The sequence below is a fragment of the Pristiophorus japonicus genome, chromosome 14, assembly GCF_044704955.1.
Source record: "Pristiophorus japonicus isolate sPriJap1 chromosome 14, sPriJap1.hap1, whole genome shotgun sequence".
NCBI lineage: Eukaryota > Metazoa > Chordata > Chondrichthyes > Pristiophoridae > Pristiophorus > Pristiophorus japonicus.
The window spans coordinates 28,888,989-28,902,246 of record NC_091990.1 but is presented as its reverse complement, the minus strand read 5'-3'; the positions used below and the strand labels follow the sequence as shown (position 1 = coordinate 28,902,246).

The following is a 13,258-nucleotide window of genomic DNA, read 5'->3' as shown; positions in this document are numbered from 1 at the left end:
AGGTCTGTGTTGGCTGGTCTCCCCCAGGAGGGCAATAAGGAAAGGCATTACAGCTGGCCTCAGTGCCCTGACATTAGGGGAGGGAAAATCAGATAGGACTCCCACTTCTCGTCTGTGAGTCAGAAAGTTGTGGGTTCAAGCCCCACTCCAGGGACATGAGCACAAAATTCTAGGCTGACGCTCCCAGTGCAGTGCTGAGGGAGTGCTGCACTGTCGGGGTGCCGTCTTTTGGATGAGCCGTTAAATCGAGGCCCCGTCTGCTTGTTCAGGTGGATATAAAAAATCCCATGGCATTATTTCGAAGAAGAGCAGGGAGTTATCCCCGGTGTCCTGGCCAATACTTATCCCTCAATCGACATAACAAAAACAGATTATCTGGTCATTATCGCATTGCTGTTTGTAGGAGTTTGCTGTGCACAAGTTGGCTGCAATGTTTCCCACATTACAACAGTGACTACATTCCAAAAAAATACTTCATCGGCTGTAAAGCACTTTGAGACATCCGGTGGTCGTGAAAGGCACTATATAAATGCAAGTCTTTCTTTCCTGATTGTAATCCTCTAATTCCTGCTTTGTCAACACGCATGGATATACGCGGGAGGACAGGATCAGGCTCGGGCTTGGCTGTGTTCCTTGCCGCCACTACGATGTAGTCAGGCAAGCTGAGGTTTAAAAAGTCAGTGAGAATAGTGCAGCATCCAAATGCTCATCAATGGGATTTTAATGTTAGCAGTAACATAGGTTCATCCACAGTGGCTTTTTTTTTTAATATAATGGTCTCTGCTTTCTTCATGAACATAAATCCAAGCTCCGTTGTGCCCACTTTCCCTCACTTCTGTTGTAGTTGTCTGGTCTAATATGTGATATTTGGGCAAGGTACTGAATGTCAATGGAGCAATCCCCCAACATGAATTAACAATTCAGAACAAGAGGGAAAAAAAAAATTCTACAGCTTAACACCATTTGTGTTGCGCTTGGAGTACCGTATGCAGTGGTCAATGAGAGAGGTACAGTAACTATAAAGACTATGGGCTAGAATTTCCTATCAGCCCACCAGTGCCCGATTGCTGCCCAAAGTACCACTAAGACTGGGAAGATTATCGCTGGTGAAAACTTCCCTCCAAAAGATGTAAAAATCCGCCGAGCGAAAAACATGGGTCTTGCACCCCCATTCTGGCCGAAAAAGTGCAATTTGGGGTCGATTGGGCGGTTCCTAAGCAAAATGGGCGATAAATAAAAAAAATCAATAAAAATTTACCCCGAGGCTGCGGATTGGGCCTAACAGCAGAAAAACAATAAAAATAATTTTTCAAAAATCATCACCTAAAAAATTTTTTTAAAGTTCCCAAGACACTTTAAAACTAAATAACAACAGATTTTTTTAAATAATTAGTAAAAAATCAAATCACTAACCTTTTTCTTGGAGGGCTACTCGCCTAACGCCCAGCTCTGCTGATCCTCGCAAGCGGTTTTTTAAAAACTCAGCTACGGGTCACCGCTGACCCAGATATCACGCCAGGGCAATCTCAGGACGGTGGTCCGTTCCCCAGCGGTACCTTAAAACCGTCGGCGTAACTCAGGTAAGGAATTTCTCGCTTACCTGATTACCGCCCACAATGGCCAATACCGCCCAGAAACCGGGCGGTATGCCATTGCAAATCCCAGCCCTAAGAGGTTAGTGGCAGCAGCTCGGGCATTTTTGAAGTACATGTCCCTGCTACACCCCAGACCTCATACATCATCGAACATCTGGAGCAGGGATAGAATATAATGCAACAAATTAAAATTTGCATGAGATATTCTTAAAAATAAAAAAGGTGAAAATCAATGTTCCCTTTAAGTTTTTCCGTTTGTGGTCCCTTTAACTGGCTGTGTTGCTCATTCAAATTTTGGTGCATTTCTTGTAAAAGCCGATGAACGCCTGCTCGGGACCTCCGGACCGCTGCGTGGCCATGCAGCTTAGCGGGAACGTTGGTGAGGACTACAATCCTATTACTGCATGATACTGATGACTGATAATATAGTTTCACATTTGTCTCAGAAAATGTGTTTGTTTTTTGTTGGTGATATACAGCACAAGGTTTTCTAACATATATTAGAAAGGTAATGTGGTGGAAACCATATTTGCTTCATACTAAATAAAAGTCTCTTGATAATGAAAGGAAAAGTGAAAATTTTGATACATGATTATATGAAATTAAAAAAACAAATTTCCTAACTATATCATTGTATTCGCTCAGAAGCACTAAAGTAATTAAAAAATCCTGTTAAATCCTTTTTGATGTACGTTATGTATTTTATCATATTTTGTGGCTAAACTATAGATTGCACAATCTGCTGCATGACTTATTATTTTATAATTTGTATGTTAATTATTTGTACAATCTACATAACAAACAAGTAAATAATCAGAATAGGAAATAATTGAACTCGGGAAAATGTTATTACAAGAGACTTTGCAACTGAAAATTCCTACCGACCTTTAACTGCAACTTTCTAACAACTGCAATTTCTGTTCTAGTGGCTGCAAATCAAATCCCTTATGTCCTGTCATAGAAGACGTCAGGTTAGCACCCTGAGGAGTAAGCTGGACTCAGTTAATTTTCGGAATATTTTACTTCACTGGCCATCTGTGCAGTAAAAATCCACACGAATTGTGAGCACTCCAAAAATAATATTTATTGGAACATCTAAGACAACAACAACTTGGCTGGGCAAGCCAGGAAATCCGCTGTGGCCGCCTCACGCCCTGTTTCACAACCGACGTCTCCGGTTGCAGGAGAGAGACAACTGTTTCAATGTGTCTGGTGGAGGACGCACAGTAACTCTCAGTCCCTAGACAAATAAATAGCAGCTCCCCCAGTCCACCCCATTTCAAGTATCAACTGAATAAATAAAACACTGCGATGGATATCTGCTGCTTGGAGGTTAACCCTTTGAGCATTGCACAGACTTTCGGCATCAAGGCAACATTAGAATGTTTTCAGCTGGTTAAGAATGCTGTAAATAAATCAACAATTTGTTCGGGGTGAGTGGCAGACGTTGGTGGAATACTCCATCGATACGAACAAACTCGGAGTGACGACTCAATCCCACTGACACTATCAGAATCAACAGAACAAGTACTTTTGTTCAGTTTGGGTTTGAACATTTAGTGAAATGGAGAAATCGTTGAACAACAAACTGAGCACAGCTTACTACTGAATCATCCAAAATCAGCTCAGCTCAGATTTACGGTCTAGATTTTCACGAACACCCAACAATAGGCACTACTGTACATTTTGGGGATTTTGTTAAACAGCAAGTTACATTTGAAGTTCAGTATTGCACTCAGAGATTTAAATACTTATTGACTAGTTGAATTCAAATTAGCAATCAAACTTTTGTTCCCTTGGAGGTCAGCGTAGATGAGGAATGTTTTGAAGGAATCATTATGTATTTTATAGTCTCTTGAACACACAGTTCAACTTAACTATTTATTTGGGAGATCTCAGACAGCCATGTGGCGTTTAAGATGGCGTTCCTTCACTGACCCTCTCTCTCAGTACAGCTCCCTATACCTCCGAGCTAGAGGGCTCTATACATTATATCGATACCTCCTAGCTAGAGGGCGCTATACATTATCTCATTGCACCTTTCCTTTCATAAGAAACAAAAATTAATTAAAGTTAGCTTCAATATAAACGGGTAGCCATCATCATCATAGGCAGTCCCTCAGAATCGAGGAAGACTTGCTTCCACTCCTAAAGTGAGTTCTTTGGTGGATAACAGTCCAATACGAGAGCCACAGACTCTGTCACAGGTGGGACAGATAGTCGTTGAGGGAAGGGGAGGGTGGGACTGGTTTGCCGCACGCTCTTTCCACTGTCTGCGCTTGATTTCTGCATGCTCTCGGCGTTGAGACTCGAGGTGCTCAGCGCCCTCTCGGATGCACTTCCTCCACTTAGGGCGGTCTTTGGCCAGGGACTCCTAGGTGTCAGTGGGGACGTCGCACTTTTATCAGGGAGGCTTTGAGGGTGTCCTTGTAACGTTTCCTCTGCCCACCTTTGGCTCGTTTGCTGTGAAGGAGCTCCGAGTAGAGCGCTTGCTTTGGGAGTCTCGTGTCTGGCATGCGAACTATGTGGCCTTCCCAGCAGAGCTGATCGAGTGTGGTCAATACTTCAATGCTGGGGATGTTGGCCTGGATGAGGACGCTGATGTTGGTGCACCTGTCCTCCCAGGGGATTTGTAGGATCTTGTAGAGACATCGTTGGTGATATTTCTTCTGCGACTTGAGGTGTCTGCGGAACATGGTCCATGTCTCTGAGCCATACAGGAGGGCAGGTATTACTACAGCCTTGTAGACCATGAGCTTGGTGCCAGTTTTGAGGGCCTGGTCTTCAAACACTCTTTTCCTCAGGCGGCCAAAGGATGCACTGGCGCACTGGAGGCGGAGTTGGATCTCGTCGTCGATGCCTGCTCTTGTTGATAAGAGGCTCCCGATAGGGGAAGTGATCCACGGTGTCCAGGGCTGCGCTGTGGATCTTGATGACTGAGGGGCAGTGCTCTGTGGTGAGGACAGGCTGGTGGAGGAGCTTTGTCTTATGGATGTTTAGTGTAAGGCCCATGCTTACGAAAGCATGGGCCTTTCGCTAAATGGGTAGTTAACTTCTTATGAATACATGTATTAAACAATTCCAAGTTTTGACAACTAACAACAAAACTCTTGACTTACTAATTCTTTATCCAAGTATCCAGTGGCCATGATTCTTATTTCTTTACATAGTGTTCCAGATATTTTGGTGTTGTGCGGATTCTGTTGCTTTGCCTCAAACTGGTTGTTTCAGTGGTGTTCTGTGCACTGATCGCTTTAGTCCCTTTATCAGTGCTCTGAGGGGAAATATCAGGCAACATATCCCTGTTTTCACGTGTTGTCGTTGAAGTGCTGTTTCGCGTGTTAGTTGGCTGTGTAGTCAGCGGACCGTGTGTGGGTGTCACTGAGATCTTGGGAGTTTCGATAAATATCTCAGCACTCTTTCTCAGATGTTTCCTATTTCAGCGATACTCATGACCATCTTCTGTAATGACCTGATTTGATCGAATGACGACTTGTTTCTGAGCCTGAGCTTTTTGCCACTCTTTGCTTTCTCGTGTTTGTTTGAATCTCACTGTTTTTCCTTCCTGCAGTGTAGGAAGAGTTGCAGCACCTCTGTTGTAGTAGTGTGCTTGTTTGGCATGGTTCCTTTGTTGACGATGACGTTGTGTATGATTCTTGGTTTGAGTAGTTCATTTGCGATTGGGATGTTTGTCTTTGTGCGGTGACTGAGCAAGCGTTGTGCTGGCAAACTGTTAGATCTCTTAATTTCCAATGAAATACGAACTTCGATTGTAGTTTTAACTTTTTAATCTTGGCAGAGAGCAATAACAAGTTCTTGGCTTTAAGCCAGGTCTTTGTTCTTCTGGCACCACATGGTCAAAATGGCTGTACTTATACCTGGATCAATTTACAGAAAAGAACTCGCCTTCTTTGACCTTATTGGCTCAATTAATAGTCTTTTAACCTTTTAATTGGCTCGCTACCCAAGGGTCCTAAAATGTCAAGTTGATTGATGCCTTAATGCAACATGCTACCACTCACGTAGCATCTCTGACTTGTTGTCTGTGAATTTTCACAGTCTGTCTAAATGCAGCCTGTTTGAATTCTCTATCAATCCGCCTTTGATTCTTTCACAAACTGAATCATGAAACATCAGGTATCACTGGTTAAACATTCTACAAAATAATTTCATACATGTTAATAGAGTTTCCTTCTAAAATTTGTTGATGTGTTTCACCACATGTCCAGACTAGTAGCTTCTTACACAAATTTACACCAACCCGAGTTCCATCGTGGCCACAATGGAAGTCTGGTTTTAGTAGGTTAATTAACCTTATTCCAATTTAATCCAAATCAATATCTTAATTCAACCAGTAAACAACCTTCCCTTAAGCATAACATACCCCTGTGCCACGTACAGACGGTCTGCTGGGACCTACAAGGTGTCTCACCTGCGGGACAGCAGCTACAGCCGCCTGGTCGCAACAACATTTAATCAATATAAACAAACAATATAAAAGTAAAACAATTACAACAAATAGAATTAAACCTTCCACCAATGAAGTTCCTATTGAACCTAGCCATTCAGTGGCTCCACTCCACAAAGTGAATGATGGGGGTTGCTTAAGTTTTTCTACCTCCTTTTGGATATGCTCCGCTAAGTGGGTAATTTCTTCGGAGCTATCTGGGATATATGTGCAACACTCAGTTCCGAGTAGGGTGCAAGTACCTCCCTTTTCAGCCAGGATGTCATCAAGGGCCAGTCTATTCTGTAGGGCTACTGTGCGGATTGCTACCATTTCTGCATTGATTTTAACTAGGGCTTCTGAGGTATCATTGGCTACTCATTCCACAACGGATGCCATGTTAATGGATTCCCTTGCCAGTTTGGCGGTCCCATACCCAGGGATCAGAATGGCAAAGAACCTCTCTGTTTCTGTGATAGCTCTCTTAGGACGGTGTAAATGTTCCGACAGTGACTTTATATGATACATATAAGGCACAATGTAGGCTAAATAGCAGGATCCCGTCCAATTCTGGGGCAGCCAAGGGTAGGCCTTGTGGCCACACACCCAATAGGTGCCATTATAGGTAATGAAGGTTAGCTGTTTCTTTGTCAGCAACACTCCGAGGCCTGTCCAGGCTTTTCCATCTGTTTTATTCAGAATGCCCGTTACGTTCAAAATTCCCACATTGGCCCAGTTTGGACAGTTCCGTGGCTTGATTATTTTATAATTCCGGGAGCAGTTACTATACCTCATATTTTGGCCTCCTTTGATGTTTCTAATCAGACAGACCGATTCCCCCGGTCTTCCTATTCCCGTTGTATTAGCGATAACAAAAAATGGGGGCCGTTTGGAATTATTGTAGCATAGTTGGTATCCCCCTTCAAAGGTAGTCAGATTGTAACCTGCTGACTTCCACTTACGTGCCCAGTTTTCCGTATCCTGAAACGCATTGCCTGTTTTGTTTTGACTAATTATCCACTCAGCCATTTCCGAGATATTCAAGGGAACTGGCCTCAAGGAAATCCCTCCCTTTGAGTGAATAGGAATATGCGCACACACCCAACAACTAGAAATGTTACCTTGTTTGGCATAAATGTGTGACATATATAAAAAGGTATTTACATGTAATTCCTTTGCTACCCTACTATTTCCCTTTGGTGCAGAGAGTCGGCTAGTAAGAAGTAGGCCTATGCCTAGGATACCTACAATCAATAATTCAGTAAATTTATACATTTTCGCAAAAAGTAATTGTCCTTATTAGATTTCAGCTTCAGTTATGGGTGCTCGTTTAACATGTGAAGCGTGGATCCAGGCTTTCTTTCCTTGGATTTTAACAGCTGCCTGGGTGGTCAATAACACTTGATAAGGTCCCTCCCATTTGGCACCCAAAGGTTCTTTATGCAACTTTTTCACATACACCCAGACTCCCGGGATGATGTCGTGTCCTCCTTCGGGTGGATTACCCCAAGCTGCTGATACCTGTCTGGAAACAGAACTAATAGCATTGGTTAAGTTCTGACAGTATGATAACAAAGTGTCACTCATTAAGTGAACATCAGCCTTCCGTAAATCGATAGTTCCTGGCAGCGACATGGGTCTTCCTGTTAGAATTTCAAATGGGCTTAGACCTGTAGTTCTGTTCGGGGTTGCCCTAATGCTACATAGCACTATTGGTAGTGCCTGGGGCCATGGTGTTCCTCCTTGGTGATATTTGGCAAGCCGTTGTTTCAGGCAGGGGGATGGGAACCAATGCAGGGAGACAGAGGGAAACAAAAACGAGACAAAAACAAAAGACAGAAAGGAGATGAGGAAAAGTGGAGGCCAGAGAAACCCAAGACAAAAAACAAAAAGGGCCACTGTACAGCAAAATTCTAAAAGGACAAAGGGTGTTAAAAAAAAAGCCTGAAGGCTTTGTGTCTTAATGCAAGGAGTATCTGTAATAAGGTGGATGAATTAACTGTGCAAATAGATGTGAACAAATATGATGTGATTGGGATTACGGAGACGTGGCTCCAGGATGATCAGGGCTGGGAACTCAACATCCAAGGGTATTCAACATTCAGGAAGGATAGAATAAAAGTAAAAGGAGGTGGGGTAGCATTGCTGGTTAAAGAGGAGATTAATGCAATCGTTAGAATGGACATTAGCTTGGATGATGTGGAATCTATATGGGTAGAGCTGCAGAACACCAAAGGGCAAAAAACGTTATTGGGAGTTGTGTACAGACCTCCAAACAGTAGTAGTGACGTTGGGGAGGGCATTAAACAGGAAATTAGGGGTGCATGCAATAAGGGTGCAGCAGTTATAATGGGTGACTTTAATATGCACATAGATTGGGCTAACCAAACTGGAAGCAATACGGTGGAGGAGGATTTCCTGGAATGCATAAGGAATGGCTTTCTAGACCAATATGTTGAGGAACCAACTAGGGGGGAGGCCATCTTAGACTGGGTGTTGTGTAATGAGAGAGGATTAATTAGCAATCCCATTGTGCGAGGCCCCTTGGGGAAGAGTGACCATAATATGGTGGAATTCTGCATTAGGATGGAGAATGAAACAGTTAATTCAGAGACCAAGGTCCAGAACTTAAAGAAGGGTAACTTTGAAGGTATGAGGTGTGAATTGGCTAGGATTGATTGGCGAATGATACTTAAGGGGTTGACTGTGGATGGGCAATGGCAGATATTTAGAGACCGCATGGATGAATTACAACAATTGTACATTCCTGTCTGGCGTAAAAATAAAAAAGGGAAGGTGGCTCAACCGTGGCTATCAAGGGAAATCAGGGATAGTATTAAAGCCAAGGAAGTGGCATACAAATTGGCCAGAAATAGCAGTGAACCCAGAGACTGGGAGAAATTTAGAACTCAGCAGAGGAGGACAAAGGGTTTGATTAGGGCAGGGAAAATGGAGTACGAGAAGAAGCTTGCAGGGAACATTAAGACGGATTGCAAAAGTTTCTATAGATATGTAAAGAGAAAAAGATTAGTAAAAACAAACGTAGGTCCCCTGCAGTCAGAATCAGGGGAAGTCATAACGGGGAACAAAGAAATGGCGGACCAATTAAACAAATACTTTGGTTCGGTATTCACTAAGGAGGACATTAACAACCTTCCGGATATAAGAGGGGTCAGAGGGTCTAGTAAGGAGGAGGAACTGAGGGAAATCCTTATTAGTCGGGAAATTGTGTTGGGGAAATTAATGGGATTGAAGGCCGATAAATCCCCAGGGCCTGATGGACTGCATCCCAGAGTACTTAAGGAGGTGGCCTTGGAAATAGCAGATGCACTGACAGTCATTTTCCAACATTCCATTGACTCTGGATCAGTTCCTATGGAGTGGAGGATAGCCAATGTAACCCCACTTTTTAAAAAAGGAGGGAGAGAGAAAACAGGGAATTATAGACCGGTCAGCCTGACCTCAGTAGTGGGTAAAATGATGGAATCAATTATTAAGGATGTCATAGCAGCGCATTTGGAAAGAGGTGACATGATAGGTCCAAGTCAGCATGGATTTGTGAAAGGGAAATCATGCTTGACAAATCTTCTAGAATTTTTTGAGGATGTTTCCAGTAGAGTGGACAAGGGAGAATCAGTTGATGTGGTATATTTGGACTTTCAGAAGGCTTTCGACAAGGTCCCACACAAGAGATTAATGTGCAAAGTTAAAGCACATGGGATTGGGGGTAGTGTGCTGACATGGATTGAGAACTGGTTGTCAGACAGGAAGCAAAGAGTAGGAGTAAATGGGTACTTTTCGGAATGGCAGGCAGTGACTAGTGGGGTACCGCAAGGTTCTGTGCTGGGGCCCCAGCTGTTTACACTGTACATTAATGATTTAGACGAGGGGATTAAATTTAGTATCTCCAAATTTGCGGATGACACTAAGTTAGGTGGCAGTGTGAGCTGCGAGGAGGATGCAATGAGGCTGCAGAGCGACTTGGATAGGTTAGATGAGTGGGCAAATGCATGGCAGATGAAGTATAATGTGGATAAATGTGAGGTTATCCACTTTGGTGGTAAAAACAGAGAGATAGACTATTATCTGAATGGTGACAGATTTGGAAAAGGGGAGGTGCAATGAGACCTAGGTGTCATGGTACATCATTCATTGAAGGTTGGCATGCAGGTACAGCAGGCGGTTAAGAAAGCAAATGGCATGTTGGCCTTCATAGCGAGGGGATTTGAGTACAGGGGCAGGGAGGTGTTGCTACAGTTGTACAGGGCATTGGTGAGGCCATATTTGGAGTATTGTGTACAGTTTTGGTCTCCTAACCTGAGGAAGGACATTCTTGCTATTGAGGGAGTGCAGCGAAGGTTCACCAGACTGATTCCCGGGATGGCGGGACTGACCTTTCAAGAAAGACTGGATCAACTGGGCTTGTATTCACTGGAGTTCAGAAGAATGAGAGGGGACCTCATAGAAACGTTTAAAATTCTGATGGGTTTAGACAGGTTAGATGCAGGAAGAATGTTCCCAATGTTGGGGAGGTCCAGAACCAGGGGTAAGCCATTTAGGACCGAGATGAGGAGAGACTTCTTCACCCAGAGAGTGGTGAACCTGTGGAATTCTCTACCACAGAAAGTTGTTGAGGCCAATTCACTAAATATATTCAAAAAGGAGTTAGATGTAGTCCTTACTACTAAAGGGATCAAGGGGTATGGTGAGAAAGCAGGAATGGGGTACTGAAGTTGCATGTTCAGCCATGAACTCATTGAATGGCGGTGCAGGCTAGAAGGGCCGAATGGCCTGCTCCTGCACCTATTTTCTATGTTTTCTATGTTTTTCAGAGTTCGATTCATTCGTTCTACTTGTCCTAATGATTGTGGATGATAAGGACAGTGTAAATCCCATGTAATGTTCAGTAACCTACAGACTTCTTGTCAGACAGCACCTGTGAAGTGTGTTCCCTGATCTGAGTCAATGCTATTCGGGACTCCCCATCGGGGAATGTAATCCTTACACAAGACCTTTGCAGTGTGATTGGCTGTGGCTCTTTTAGTTGGGACAGCTTCTACCCATCTGGAGAATCTGTCGACCATGACAAGAATGTTAGTGTATCCTTGGCATGAAGGAAGAGATATATAATCAACCTGCAGATGCTGGAATGGTCCGACAGGGGCAGGGGGCCTCAGTTGGGGCATTACCGTGATGGGTTCAGAATTATTTTTCTGGCAGACCACACAGCGGTCTGTTACCAGCTGGGCATGTTTTTTAAATCCTCAACCCCACCAGCTTTTCTGGAACCGTGCCGTCATCTGTTGTGAGGCCAAGTGTCCCCACGAGTGGATCTGTTGGGCTAAAAAAGGCATAAGCGCTTGTGGCGCGACTGGCTTATTGGTAACTCTTTGTCTCCAGACACCATCTTCACATAGCTTAATTTCTGCCTCAATCCATGTCCATTTTTCCTCTCGGAAGCACTCACCTTGCATTGTTTGAAGGTCTCGTGTCAGAGTCCTGAGTGCTTTCAATCTGCACATCTGTGTTGTTCTTCTGGAGGAACGCCTTGTGAGGCGGCATCTTTAGCTGCCTGGTCGGCTAGTGCATTTCCCTGAGCTTCTGTGGTATTTTCCTTGGTATGGGCCTTACACTTCAGGATGGACACTTACTGAGGTAATTGTATGGCCTCCGGTAAGTCCCTGACTTCTTTTCCATTTCGGATAGGTGTACCAGCAGCAGTGAGGAATCCTCTTTTCCACCATAACAGACCAAAGTCGTGAGCGACTCCAAAAGCATAACGCAAATCTGTGTAGACATTAGCTGTCTGTCCTTCTGCTATTCGACATGCTTCTGACAGGGCCCGTAACTCGGCCTGTTGTGCTGACGTTCCTGAGGGTAAACATCCTTTTGCCACTACCTCATATAAGGTTGTAACTGCCCATCCTGCTTTTCTGGTACCATTGTCAACAAAGGAGGAACCATCTGTAAGCAGGATGAGGTCTGGGTTGTGCAGAGGCTCCTCTGCTGCTAAGGCTGCTTCTTCTGTTTCTTTTAAAATCTCCACACAGTCATGCTCCTCACATTCTCCCCCCTCTTGCTCCCTCGATTGTGACATGGGGAGCATAGTTGCGGGATTAACCGGGCTGGCCCGGACGATATGGAGATTAGGAGCTTCCAAAACTGCTGTCCAGCGGGTCCATCTTGCTGCCGTCACCTGAGACATTCTATTCATAGACAGCAAAGCACGTACGGTGTGGGGACACTTGACAATCAGCTTTTGGTCGAGGACTAGACCCGCAGTGATCATTACCGCTCGACATGTAGCTTCCATGGCCCTTAGGCAACTTCCCCATCCGAGGGCTACCACATCCAGTTTTGCCGAATAATAGCCAATAGGTCTTTGCCGGTCCCCATGTTCTTGTGTCAGTATAGCTGTCATATATCCTTCTTCCTCATGGACAAACAGGGTAAATGGCTTACCACTGTCGGGGATTCCCAGAGCCGGTGCCGAAACAAGGCCTTTTTCAAACTCAGGAAAGCCTCTTGCTGTTCTTTAGTGAGGGTGATGGCTTCTTTAGAGGCACGTTTCCCCTTTAAAATATCATTCAATGGCTGAGCAAGCTGTGTGAAGGAGTCAATCCAATTTCTGTTAAAGTTACACAATCCCAAAAAAGATCTTAGTTCCTGAATAGTGGTGGGTTTTTTAGCAGCCCGAATGGCTGCAGTTCTATCCTGGGTAAGTTCTCTCTTTCCTTGTGAAATCTTTTGTCCCAGGTATACAACCTCTTCTTGGGATATTTGTGCTTTGCCGATGCTGGCTTTATGTCCTTTCAGCCGAAGGTGGTCCAGCAAAGCTCGTAAATCTTGTTCATGCTGGTCTTCCGTGTTTGAAGCTAGCAGGATATCGTCTACATATTGGATGACTGTGGATGACAGGGGAGGTAATTCTCGCAAATGGCTTTGTAAAGCCATGTGGAATACCGTAGGGCTGTTGTGGAAACCCTGTGGTAACCGGGTCCAAGTATACTGTTGTCCTTGGACAGTGAAAGCAAACCACTGTCGAATCTCCGGTGCCAGAGGCACCGACCAAAATCCGTTGGCCATATCTATAACTGAGAAATATTTATGTTCCGGTTTGAGGGCATTAAAAATGGTGGAGGGATCTGCGACCAAAGGAGCTTTTTGATCAATACACTGGTTAGCTTTCCTATAATCGACAGTCAAACGCCAAGTC

At 44.2% G+C, this 13,258-nt stretch overlaps 1 long non-coding RNA gene across 1 annotated transcript in view; it reads left to right on the top strand.

The window, feature by feature from the left end:
- Positions 1 to 3,658: 3,658 nt before the first annotated feature.
- LOC139279335 (uncharacterized) overlaps positions 3,659 to 13,258 on the top strand; it is a 50,108-nt gene continuing 40,508 nt past the window's right edge. Inside the window, exon 1 of the long non-coding RNA XR_011596446.1 lies at positions 3,659 to 3,748. This is a non-coding gene — a long non-coding RNA (uncharacterized lncRNA). The remainder of the gene's footprint in view (positions 3,749 to 13,258) is intronic.